This window comes from Calidris pugnax, unplaced genomic scaffold (assembly GCF_001431845.1).
Source record: "Calidris pugnax isolate Ruff unplaced genomic scaffold, ASM143184v1 scaffold24, whole genome shotgun sequence".
Lineage (NCBI taxonomy): Eukaryota > Metazoa > Chordata > Aves > Charadriiformes > Scolopacidae > Calidris > Calidris pugnax.
In genome coordinates, this window is record NW_015090922.1 from 29186070 (window position 1) to 29198399 (window position 12330).

Genomic DNA, 12330 nt, shown 5'->3' on the forward strand with positions numbered 1-12330 from the left:
CGGGGCCGAGCCGCCTCCCGCAACGCTGTTGCGGGGGCAAGGGGTGCCGGGGCCGCGTCCCCTGGGGCCGGGGAGTCATCTCGGGCAGCTCCTGCCGGCGGGAGGGACCAAACTGCCGGCCGCCCCCCGGGGCATGGGGCACTCGGGCGGCTGTGGAACGGGAGCGGCCCGGAACGCCCAGGCGGCCCAGACGTGCCGGGAAGCGGGTCGTTGAGCGAGCGGGCCCCGAGGCGGCCGGCGGCCCCCGTGGGCTCAGCAAGGCCCGGCAAAGCGCCTCGGGGCCACCCGAGCAGCACCTCTGGTTCCCGCACAGAGGGTCGGATTCCTCCCCCCGACCGCACTGGGGACCACGCTGCTGCTCCTCAGCCTGGGCAGGGGATGCTCCGGGCGTGAAGTGTTGGTGTTTGTTCAAAAACAACCCCTCCAACAAGTTGGTTTATGGAAGACGAGCCTGTTCAGTGCAGTATAGATAGCCCTGGTATGAGAAGTCACCAGGTGCCCATGGTTTCTTATGGTTTGAAGAGCCCACAACAACTTATTGTCATTTAGACAATTACTCTGTCACCTGATGACCCCACCTGGGGAGGGGAATTGGGGAAAAAACAAGGAAGACCAAAGGTTGAAATATAAACAGATATAATAGAATAGGATTAGGTAATTAACAGCACTGAAGAACCAATATTGACCCTGGTACCAAAAAAAAAATAAATATATATATATATATAAAATATACAAGGATTATACTCACCCCATTCTATCAGTAGGAAGCTGTGCACTCCCGGCAGGGACAGCAAGCATCAGACGCTGTGAGTGCTACAGATTCGGGAGGCAGGTGAGGGCTCAGGGGCACGGCACTGGGGTAAGAAGTTCTCTGGACCACCACCATCAAGGGAGAGAGAGAACTTCTCAGCAAACTTTCTAATTTGTGTTGAACGTGACATTCATGGTATGAAATCATCCTCTTGGCCAGCTTGGGTCAAATGCCTGGGTCTGGCTCCTCCACCACCGCACCAGGCTAGCTGGAAAACACTGAGAGCTTGAAACCCCTGTACCATAGCTGGCTACAAAGTAAACATTTTCACAAATTCACTGAATTTCACTGAATTTTTAGAGTTGGAAGGGACCATAGAGATCATCTAGTCCAACTCCCCTGCTGAAGCAGGATTGCTTCAGCAATCAATGTCAGAGCAAGTTACTCAGGACTGCATCCAGGCGGGGCTTGACAATCTCCAAAGAAGGGGACTCCACAACCTCCCTGGGCAGCCTGTTCCAGGGCTCTGTCACCCTCACTGTGAAGAAGTTTCTCCTCATATTTGAGTGGAACCCTTTATGTTCCAACTTGTGCCCATTGCCCCTCGTCCTCTCACTGGGAACCACTGAAAAGAGTCTGGCTCCCTCCTCCTTCAACCCACCCTTGAGGTACTTGATAACGTCTCCGCTCAGCCTTCTCTTCTCCAGACTAAAGAGTCTTCTAAAAGTGCAGTTTTCCCGGGCATTAGAACAGAAATTAGCCCTGTGTCGCTCAAACCAGGACACAGTTGTGAGAGGCGAGGCTGTAGTTGAGGCAGCAGGGCTGTGCTCTGCCTGCTCTGGGCCGCTTGTTCCCTTCAGCGCTGTGCGTGGGGCATCGCTGGAGACAGGACGGGTGTAGATGAGCCTTGGGTACCACTCACTGGAGCAGTTTTTCCTTCATTGCTGAGCTGCCTCCAGCTTTTCTGCAGACCCTCTGCAGGTGTCAGAGCAGCATCACTGCGTGTGTCCCCTAGCCGTACCCAGGAAATCACACATCCTCATTTTTTAATGCTGCACTGAATTTTTAATGACATTTGCACACTGTTGCAATCACTTGCCCATTGCCATTTGTCACAGCTCAGCTCCACCTATGATGGTGTGCCCCCCGCCCCAGGCACCAATCCTTTTATCTCCCGTAGCCCTGCCTGAGGAATAACCACCCGTGGTGGTCACAATGGGTGCATCTAGTCATGATGGTGGCATCCAGGGCTCAACATGGTTTCTGGGAGACAAATAACAACACTATAGCCCAGGGCTAACTTGAGCAATGGGCTCACCTAACCACAGTGCTGTCGATATGCAAATATGACTATAAGTCAATCATCTTACCCCCTTAAGTAGTGGACAGCCCAAGAGCCCTTTGAGCTCTCCTGCACGGCAGCGGGCTGCACACCAGGACCTCCCCTTGGGTAGGGACGTCCGCTCAAGGTTACTTCTTGAGACCGAGAGATTCCTTGCTGCAGCAGATCCTCGGTAAGTGACTAATCGCATGCTAAACTGAAATCTCAGGTAAGTGATATAAAGAGTTGATTGCACAGATCTAATCCTTTAGACATAAACCGTTGACCAAGTCTGGGACTAGGACTGGATCCAGCCGCCCCTAGACTCCTCTCTGAGAAGGAGTTTAGAAAGCAAGGGGGTCCTTTCTGAACCTTGTGACTCAACGGGAGGGTCTCCCTGACAGCTGTGTCTGACCCTGTCCTCTGTTCAGTAAATAACCAAGCGTGCCTTGCCATAGAATCTTGCTAAAACTGTCACATTTCCTATCAGATGTTGTTAAATCTGTTTTTTATCAATCAATTTCTCATTGCTTCTCTCTGCCGGTGAAGTGCATCACTCCATTTGCAACACTGCTTCCTTGAGCCCCTCGGGCAGCTAAATGCTGCTGGTGGGCTGCTCGTCGTTCACAGTTGGGCCCTTTTGCTGTGTTCCTTCAGCCCAGTTGCAGCGGGGGCAGCTGGCCCCATGGCTGGGCGAGATGTACCACCTGCTGCAGGGGCACGGGCTGCCAGCCCCTTCCCAGCTCAGCACGATCTGCAACAGCCCCAACCACTGCACCAGCGCTGGGCTTCATCCCGGAGGGAGCAGAGGACAGGGGTGAATCTGGTACACACGAGGCGCCATTGCTCAGTAGGGATGGGCTGGAGCCATGGGATGATGGAGAAATGAACAGGAAGGACATCCCCGGGGATGGTTTCACTTCTCACAGCCAAACGACGTTTAATAAAGTAAACCCACCTCAGAGTAGTTCCCACCCCTCCTTTGCTGGCACAGGTTATGTCCCTGCAGCTCATTTTTTGGGGCTGCACTCCAGCCCGTGCCATGCTGCGTTTTCACACCAGGCACCAGCTGCATCTGTCCTTCTGGACCTTGGACTTGGCTCTGGAAGAGGGAGATTGTAGTTGTTAGGGTAAGATGCAGATAGCAACCCTTGTGTTGGAAGTCTTTTGTTCTACCGCAGAGATATAATGAGCAAAAATTGTATTTATTCTCTCTAGTAGACTGCAGGGGCAGCTGAATATGAGCTATTGAAGAGCATAACTGTGGTATTTTAAAATTCTGCTTTATTTTTATTCCTGGAAATATCAGCCTCACATTTTTATTTTAAATCTCATAAATACATTTATACCAATCTTTATTTTTCTTTCTCCAATCACTGCTGTTCTCAATATGCAATGAGATAATTGGATATGGCATATGCTAGAAGCCATAAGTCTCAGCCCACCACATGGAAAATACCACTGAATACTTCAGCCACAGTAGAGCATTCAGTGTAGGAACAAATACTTTGCATTACCATAGAAAGTACTCTATGGTCCTAGGAAGGACCTCTTTGCTCCAACCAGGTGACAAACAGCCTGAGTTGTTTGCTGATTGTGGCAAGAGTGACTGATTCCCACAACCATGTTCCCCACCCTTTTAGAAAATGAAGCTTTGAATGTGGCTTGGTCTCTAACGAAGGGGTTTGAGCCTGGAAGGGTTGGATTGAGGCAGCCCCTCCCTGCTTTTCTACAGCCTTCGGGGTTACCCTCCCTCCTCACCCTCTCAGACCCAAGTGCATTCCAAAGGGCTCTGGCTGTCGGGATGGAGATCCCTGAGCAAAAACATGCTCTGCAAGAAGCCAGGTACCTTTCTCTCCTTGATGTGTGACTTGGGGGATGAGAGCCAGGAGGCTTGTAGCCCTCTCCTGAGGGTCCCACACTTACCCACTGCTGGAATTAAGGTCTGTGGTGCAGTTTGTTGTTCCTGGTGGTGGTATTGAAATCTTTCTTGTCTGGCTTGTGGGCTGCGCTCCTATATTTAGGGTTAAATGGCTTGCTGTGTGTGTGGAGGAAGCATGGGAAGTCGCCCTGGGTTTTGTCTGTAGGATCTGCTGAGGTGGATCCTGAGCTCTCTGTGTTTGCAGGACCAGCATTGCTGGCAATGCCCCTCTCCTCTCCTCTGGCAGACGTAGCTGCTGCCGGGGTCAGGGAGGGTTTTCTGCCCATATGATCTCTCTGTGGCTAATGCAAACTTTCTCCCCATGGTTTTTGTAGTCAGACATGATCCTATAATCCCTCTGGTAAAGCGCTATTGGGTTATGAGGTGTATTTTTGTGAGCTCCCCTTCTTGGGATGGTCAAGAAGCACATGCTGGTCACCACCAGAGCGGGTGCATTAAGGCAGCTGAGGCACCTGAGGCCAGGTGGACAATATTAGTATTTGACTGCATTTTCTCACAGGTGTTGCAGTACACTACAATTTTATTTTTTTTTAAAGGCCCAGCTCCCCGACTCACACTTTTGCATTAGACTCACAGCTTGCAATAAGAAAAACAAGGAATCCTACCCAGCATGCCTGCCCAGAGTGAAGATTTGGGAATAGGACTGCTCAAAGGGCTCGTGCCAGAAGGGCAATAAAGAGACCCCAAAGTACAGGTGTGGTTTTGGACATCCAGATCCACACTCATGCTTAGGAAATGCCTTGAGGCTGGGGGTGCAGACACAGGGCTGTGCCCCTGGCCAGTCCCAGCCCAGCCTGGCTGCTGGTGCTGGCACTCAGCTAGCCACGGCCTGCAGCAGGGGCTGGGCAGCAGGGTTTGCTGTGCGAGCAGCTGGGTACAATTTTGATTAATATTTGCACTGCAAATAACAGAGAGGGTACAAACCATTGCTTTCCAGTCTGCTTCAACACAAACACTGTGAAATCCAAAGCAGAATTACTGCTGGAAAATAGAGGGCTGGCATGCCAAGGGAGAGCTCTGCAGCCGTGATGCTGATTGTAGCCTGTTTTCAGAATAAGCAGAGGAGGGTAGGAGCTCTTGAAGGCTGCCTTTCCCAAGGATGTTGCCAGAACATCAGCTGAGCTCTCAGACAGCCCAGCACCTTTACAGCTAACAAGCTTTAGAGACTCCCCAAAGCTGCTGTCCCAGACTGCTGCTACCGTCACTCTGGCCCTGCTTCCCTGATGCTGTCTGTCCTGCAGGCTCAGAGCTGCCTCTCTAACTCCAGGCAGGTGCCCACAAGGCTCCAAGTACAATTTCTCCCCATGTAGAGGATGCCTGGATAAAACAAAGAGCCCTGCAAGGCACGGGTGACAGCAGGGACAGCCATTTCAGTAGTGATATCCTTGACACGGAGGAGCACAAGGTGGTTTCTGGTGTCCCTAAGCTGTTCTCCTCTGCCTATGAGCAGGGACCAGAAAGTGTTCCCTGCAGCTCAGGTGTTTTTATTGCTGCAGCTGGTAGCAGGTCCAGGTGGAGGGCAATCAAAGCACAGGAAGTCAGCTCCCTTCTGAGGAGAAGAGCCAGGGAAAGGAGAAGGTTTTTGCAGACTCTGTGGGAGAAGAGTTGCCAGCAGGCTCCAGTCTCGTGGTCCAGTGGATGAACTGCCCAGGAGAGAAGTAAGGAGAGCTCTGCTGGGGTGGTGGGGTAGGGCTTACTTGCCTCTCAGTCTTGGTCAAATGTTGTTTGCTGTAGGAGTTGCAAGCACCAGTGTTGCAAGACCCTCTCAGCTGTTACGGAGCAGCTTTGATATGTGGGTGCTGGACTGTAGTCTGTATGCGGCTGTATCAGTGGTGTGTGTCATTTAATTGTGTGCTGGAACCAGCTGTGTTCCACAGCTAACAGGTCTCTGTGGACCTGCATGAACACCTTGTCATGCCTGGGAAGCTGGCATGTCAGGGGTTGCCATAAGCTGTGTTGGTATCATGAGTGCTTGGTTGGGGTCTCCAAAAAGGCATCCTGGCTGAAGGCAGTTTAGTGCTGCGTTGTGCAGTGCTAGGCTTGCCTGTGAATGGGCAGAGGTGTCCTCAGACACACGTCCTGTTCCTTTGGCTTGGCTTGATCTCTTCTGTAGAGGGATGACTTTACAATCCCATGGTAGTGCAAGGCTCGTTCAGGAGAGCCTCAGCAGTAGCAAAACTGTGAGCAAGTGTGGGTGCTCATCTCCACCAAGAGGAGGTGGATACCTTGTAGAAGTATGAGTGTGGAGAATTTAGCTGCTCCGTTAACCTGAATTTGGCCAGAGGTAATGTCTGTAGCTACTTCTAACCTCATACAAGCTCCACAACTGGACTGGATGCAGTCCTGGTGACATGAGAAGCAGGAGGCAGTGGCTGTGTGCCCAGCTTCCCCAGGCGCTGCATTTCCCTGTAATGTAACTTGACCAAAGGTTTTTTACCGGGATTTGAGGAGCTGCTCTATCCTTACCAGCAGAAGCCCTCCCAGGGCCTCCCAGTGACTGTGCAGGTAGCTCCCTTCTCTTCCTCTGCCCTGTGTCCCCATGCGACTGCACATTTTCACATTTTCATTATTCATCAATTCTTTTGCTTTTTTTTCTTTGTGTACCTTAGAGCTGAGCTCGTGACTTGCACCTGGCGTTGCAAAGGGTGTGATGTTTTGATGTGCCAGGGTTTATGGGACTGGGGTAGAAGGGGTTAACACAAACCTGCTCATGCTGAGAAACAGTATGTCTATTGCTTGCATCCCATGTCCTGAAAGTGGCTGTTGTCAGTTACCTGCAGTCATGCAGTGTCTGTATCATGTGTCCATCATAAGTCTTCTCTCCTTGTTCACGTGGAGATGATGGTGGTGAACGTGCAGGTGCAGCTGCTTGTGTTCAGGCATCGCAGTCTCATCCTGCCTCTTGCTGTGGCAAGTGCTGTGCCAGATTTTGCAGATAAACCAGATTCTGGTAACAAATCAGAATTCAGTATGGACCTCTTTTTCCTCCCTCTGCATTGCCCATAGCATGTTCTCCTCATCACAGTTGCTGGTTCAGTAGCTCCTATGGGTGGTTTCAGAGTCTTCATGAGCCAAGGAGAGGGGAAAGGTAAAGAGTGCAATGGGTACGTCGCTGTCATGTATTGGTTGATCTAAGGGGCTTGCTACCAAGAGGTGTTTCTCTGCTCTCATGGCATTAGGTAGTGAACAGTAGAAGAAGTTACTGCTGTAACTTCCAGCTGGTACATGTCAACAGTGAATCTATGACAGCTTTCCACAAAAAGGCATTATAAAACCTTCCTGCTGGGTGGAGACTGGGAGGGCAGCAGATGGGACACATGTCTCTCCATAAGACGGTACCAGTGGGGAATGTCCAGTCTTTATGCCCTTTATGGTCCCTGCAGGTAGCCTGGGCAGTGGCTTTTGCACTGCCTGGTACCTTCCCAACACCCTGTTTGTAGTCCCTCTGGATTGAGCCCTGTGCCGTCTCCAGGAGGTGTCCTGTTTGGATGCTGCAGTGTTGAATTGCCTCTTGAGGACTTTGTCCCGTCTCTGGTGGGAAGTGCTTCCCACAGGTCGGACACCATGAAATAACGTGTCAGGTCTGGCTGCCTGAGCTCGTCGCACTGTGAAGCGCTGAGAGCATCGGCACCTTAACCACCGGCTAGACCTTCCCTGTGGATTCATCCTTGGCAGCAGACCCAGCTGGAGCAGCACGGGCTGCTCCTCCAGCTCCTTTCTAAGTGGCGTGAGGACAAGTCCATGCATCTGCCCGTGCTGGACAACCTACCCCAGGGAGGGCTTGGGAAATGGGTCAGGAGAAAAGGGAGCATGGATGCCTGGATCTCCAACGTAGAGGAAACTCCTCAGAGCAGGTGTAGTGCGTGTTGAGTTGGGAACGTGGGTGCTGCCCGGCCAAAGCACCTCGGGCTGGAAGTGTCCAGGGCCTGTGGCTGAAGCATGAAGAAGGACTGCTTGCCAGCACGTCGGCTGCTCTGCACAATGCCCGTTGTGAATTCAGTCTGGAGTTTGTGTTACTCCAAACGCCTGGGCAGAGCCTGTGTGTGTGTGTGTGCTCAGAAAGAGGTGGGGGAGGCTCATGCTGCAAAAAAAACCAAACATCTGAAGGGAGGGAGGAAGTATCGTCTTCTGTCTCTTGGATCTTCAAAGCTTCTGGTGTGGCTTCCAAAGCTTTTTATATTAGTGAGGTTGGCTTTTTTTCCTCTTGCTTTGTTTTTATTTTTGTTTAGAAGAGGGAAGGAACTGATTAGTAAAGTCCAGAGGAAAATGAGAGGGGAAAACCACTCCTGGTGCTTAAAGTGAACTGCTGGGCAGTGACTCATCCCAGCCAGGACAGTAATTTCATTTCACAGAAAAAGGGCAAGAGGGGACACGCGTTGGAGGAGATACTTGCAAGCATGAAGGGAACTGGAAGAACGTGGGGGCAATAACTCAGCTTAACTGTGGTTCCCCAGGGAAATGAGCAGAGGTGCAACGTTAAACCTGCAAGTCAGTGGATAAGATGTGCAAATCTAACATTCCTGGAGTTTGGTAACTATGGATTTTTCCCCCAAGTTGTTTCTGTCAATCAAAGCTGACGCTAAATATTTGTTCCTGAGAACTGGAGCACTACAATTCTCTTACTTTGTTGCTAAATTTAGGCGCTGGTGTTTGAACTGCCAGTACTGACATCTGAATGTGTCCGGTCACTTGACCATTTAAGCATTTCAGCAGGTTTTCTGAGGTTAATCTCCGAGTCATTAGAGACACATCACATACTGAACAAACAGGAGGTGAATTTGGGGCATCGCATAATATCTTTGAAATATTGAGTTTGGGACTCCTCTTCCAAATGCTTTCCCTGATCGATCTCATGGGGTATGGGGAAGAGGGATCATCTCTTTGGTTTGTTTTTTGTTTGTTTGTTTTTTTAAAAAATCTGAGCTCTTGGGTAAGAACACAGGCAGGGAGATGTTGTCATGAAGTGAGGGGGTGGTTAAGCCCAGGAGCTGCGAGAGGGATGTGAGGTAGAGCATAAAGATGCTTTCCCCGGTGGTTCAGCGCTCTCTGCGCAGCCCCAGGCGGTTCCTGCAGCAAGGCAGCGCCGCTGGGGAAGGCGTGGGTTGTCCCAAAACACTTGGTGCCTGCGAGCCTTCCCAGCCACGGGCCTCAGTCCCCGGCACCAGGCTGAGCCCTTCCGAGCGCTGCAGCGTCCCATCCTCTCGCTGCCTTGGCTCTCCCTGCCCCCGGGGCCCTGCCGCGAAACGCTCGCTTCTAAACGTCACCGAAGAATAGTTCAGCGCAACTTTTGGATGGTTATTGTTTGGATGTGTTGCCAACCGTAGTCAGGACCACGGGCACCTTGGCACATACTGAAGATCAATTCAAATAAACGAGACCGAATGCGTCTGTCCGCTCCCCCAGCCTCCCCGGAGATACTTGTGTGACTCAGATTTTATCCTGGATTTTTTTTTTTTTTTGTCTTCCTTGATATAAACAAAATTAAAAGGGGCAAATGCATTGCAAGATAAAAACCTGGTTTGATAAAAATGGAGGTAAGGAAAAAGAAATTGTAGGCAATGTTTTCCCTCACTCAGACCCTTCAATTAGATCACCCTGTGCCCTCCTTTGTATGGCGTGTGGCTTGCATTTTTCTCTGGCCGGGGCTACGGTTCATGTCGTTGCCCAAAGGCCAAGTTGGTTTGGGGAAAGGCTGTGGTACCTTTGGCGTTCCAGCACCACGGGCCCGTCTGCTCCTCCCTGAGCAGGCGCTGCTGCCTCCTTCCTCTGGTTGGAAGGGGCTTTGCAGACCCATCAGCTTCCAACTGCTTGTCCACAGCAGGAGCCCAACGCCTTTCCCAGTAACTGCTTCGTTCTGCCTGGGCTTTCATTCTGCAGAGGTTTGGAAAAGTGCTTCGTAAAATGGGATCGGCAATTTAATAACAAATTAAACATTTTTGCGAACCTTCCAATGCTAATTATGGTTTTCCTAGCCTGGCTAAAACCAAGAGCAGTCTCTCTTTGTGGTGTGGCTGCTGCCAAGGTATGAAGCCGCATGTGGAAATTAAATATATAATTTTCGAATGTCAGCATAGGTCAAGGTTGCGTTTAAGAGCGGGCCAAAGGCGCTGGCTGTTTAATTACTGCTATTTTTTGCTTTTTTTTTTTTGTTTAACCCCGTGATAAGATGCAGGGCTGTTAAGCAGTCGTGGGTCACATCATCCTCGTGCCCTGCTGCTGGGTGGTGAGGGAGATAGGGCTTGTCTGCAGAGGGTGCGGGGGGCTCACGGCGTGCCAGCCACCTGCTCGCCACGCAGCAGCCCTGGGGGCACGTAAGGCATTCCCTGTGACTGCTGGAAAACACATCTTCATGGGGAGCTGATGGGGAGCAGCTCCCATGCTCTTCCCTGCCCCACTGCGCGCCGCCTGGGAAAGCCGGGTGCCACCAGGGAATGGGGGACAGGTCTGCAGAGACTGAAAGAAGGCGCGTTGGACCAGCGCTGCTGAGCTTAGCATCAGAGCTGGGTCGGTTATAGAAGGGGTCAAGGCTGAAAAAATAAGTGGAAAAACCTCCATGGCAGTTGTATGGCCTTCAAAATCAGGCCCTTGAGCAATCGGTTTCCCTGGCTATGGCAAACTGAGAGCTGGGGCTCTAAACCCTCTGCCTGGACTCCGTTGCTGGACTGGGGAGGGAGAGGTACTTGCTGGAAATGGATCTGTCCTATTAGTCCCTTGGCCTTGGCTGCAAGGGGAACCAACAACTGGCATTGATAAATTCCATCTGTAATGATAAATCCACAGAGAAACGTGGGCACCAAGCTGTACTTTGTGGCCAAATTTTGGACTTGTACCTTGAAGGCTATTGTCTGATTCCAAATAAGTCTGGACTTTGCCTGTAGCTTTGTGTAGGTCTGTGCGTACGTGTATCTGTGTGTTTTGCTCTGGACGAGCACTTGCTGCTGTTAGGACTTGGGGGTTGGTCTGGTAGAGTCCCATTTTCCCTATCGCCAGATCTGCTGGGTGTCCTACATGAGCTCAAACCCTTTGTCCGTGAGCTGTATCCAAATGTTCTGCTTCCTGGGAGGGTGCTTGGCCCGTGTGTTAGAGGGTGTGTGAGTAGGGTGCTAGGAGGTGAGGGGTGCTCACAGTGTGGAAGCAGCTTCCACCTTCATGCAAGATGCTTGGGGCACACGGGCATGAATACCAGACCCCGGGCCTCCCAGGCGGCTGCTGCACTGGTCAGGCTTCACGCCGTTGACTCCTTGGCCAACTTCACACTGAACCAGGACGCTGAACATCAAAGTATTCACAAGACCAAATTCTCTTGTGCTTGCTGTGGTTTCAGTAATGGGTAGGCTTTTTGAGGAGAAGGTGGAGGCTCTTCACTACTGCTGCTAAAATGGTTTGCTCAGCTCATCTGCAGGGCAAGGAAGAAGGCAGAATAAATTTGAGAGGGGTACCTTTTCCTGGTGCTTCTGACTTCCTGTCTCATATATACATACAAGTCCTATGAGGAGAGGCTGAGGGAACTAGGCATGTTTAGTTTGGAAAAGAGGAGGCTGAGGGGAGACCTCATTGCCCTCTACAACTACCTGAAAGGAGGTTGTAGAGAGGCAGGTGTTGGCCTCTTCTCCCAAAGGACGAACGACAAGACCAGAGGAAATGGTCTGAAGTTGCGGCAAGGGAGATTTAGATTAGATATTAGAAAGAATTACTTTACTGAGAGAGTGGTCAGGCACTGGAACAGCCTGCCCAGGGAGGTGGTGGAGTCACCATCCCTGGAGGTATTTAAGAAACGTATAGACATGGCTCTTCAGGGCATGCTCTAGTGCCCAAGGTTATTGGTTTATGGCGAGGTGTTCAGTGTGGGGTTTAGTTGGTGGGTGCGGTGTTTTTGGTGGGCGTTTGGTATGGTGTGTTTTTTTGGGGTTTTTTTTGGTGGTTTTTTTTTTGTGGTTGGACTCAATGATCTCAGAGGTCCCTTCCAACCACTAAGATTCTGTGATTCTGTGATATATATTATTTTTTTCAGAATCCTTTCAAATGTACCTTTATTTCTTCCTCCCAGTGTTGGTACATGTGTTTCAGCTTTACAGTATCAGGATTATGAGGACTGGTTTATCAGGATAGGTTTTGGTCAACAAAGGAACCCTTAGTCAGCTCCACGAGTATGTGTCACACCCGCTTTTCTAACAGCTCTTGTTTCAAAGCTTGAAAGATCTGAAAACTAAAAAAAGATAAAATATAGCAGAGAACTATAGGACCTTGCACATACTTTTTTCCTTTCTCCTCCAGACATTAGTTATGGGTCTGAGATCCCTCCCTCTCCTTCAGCAG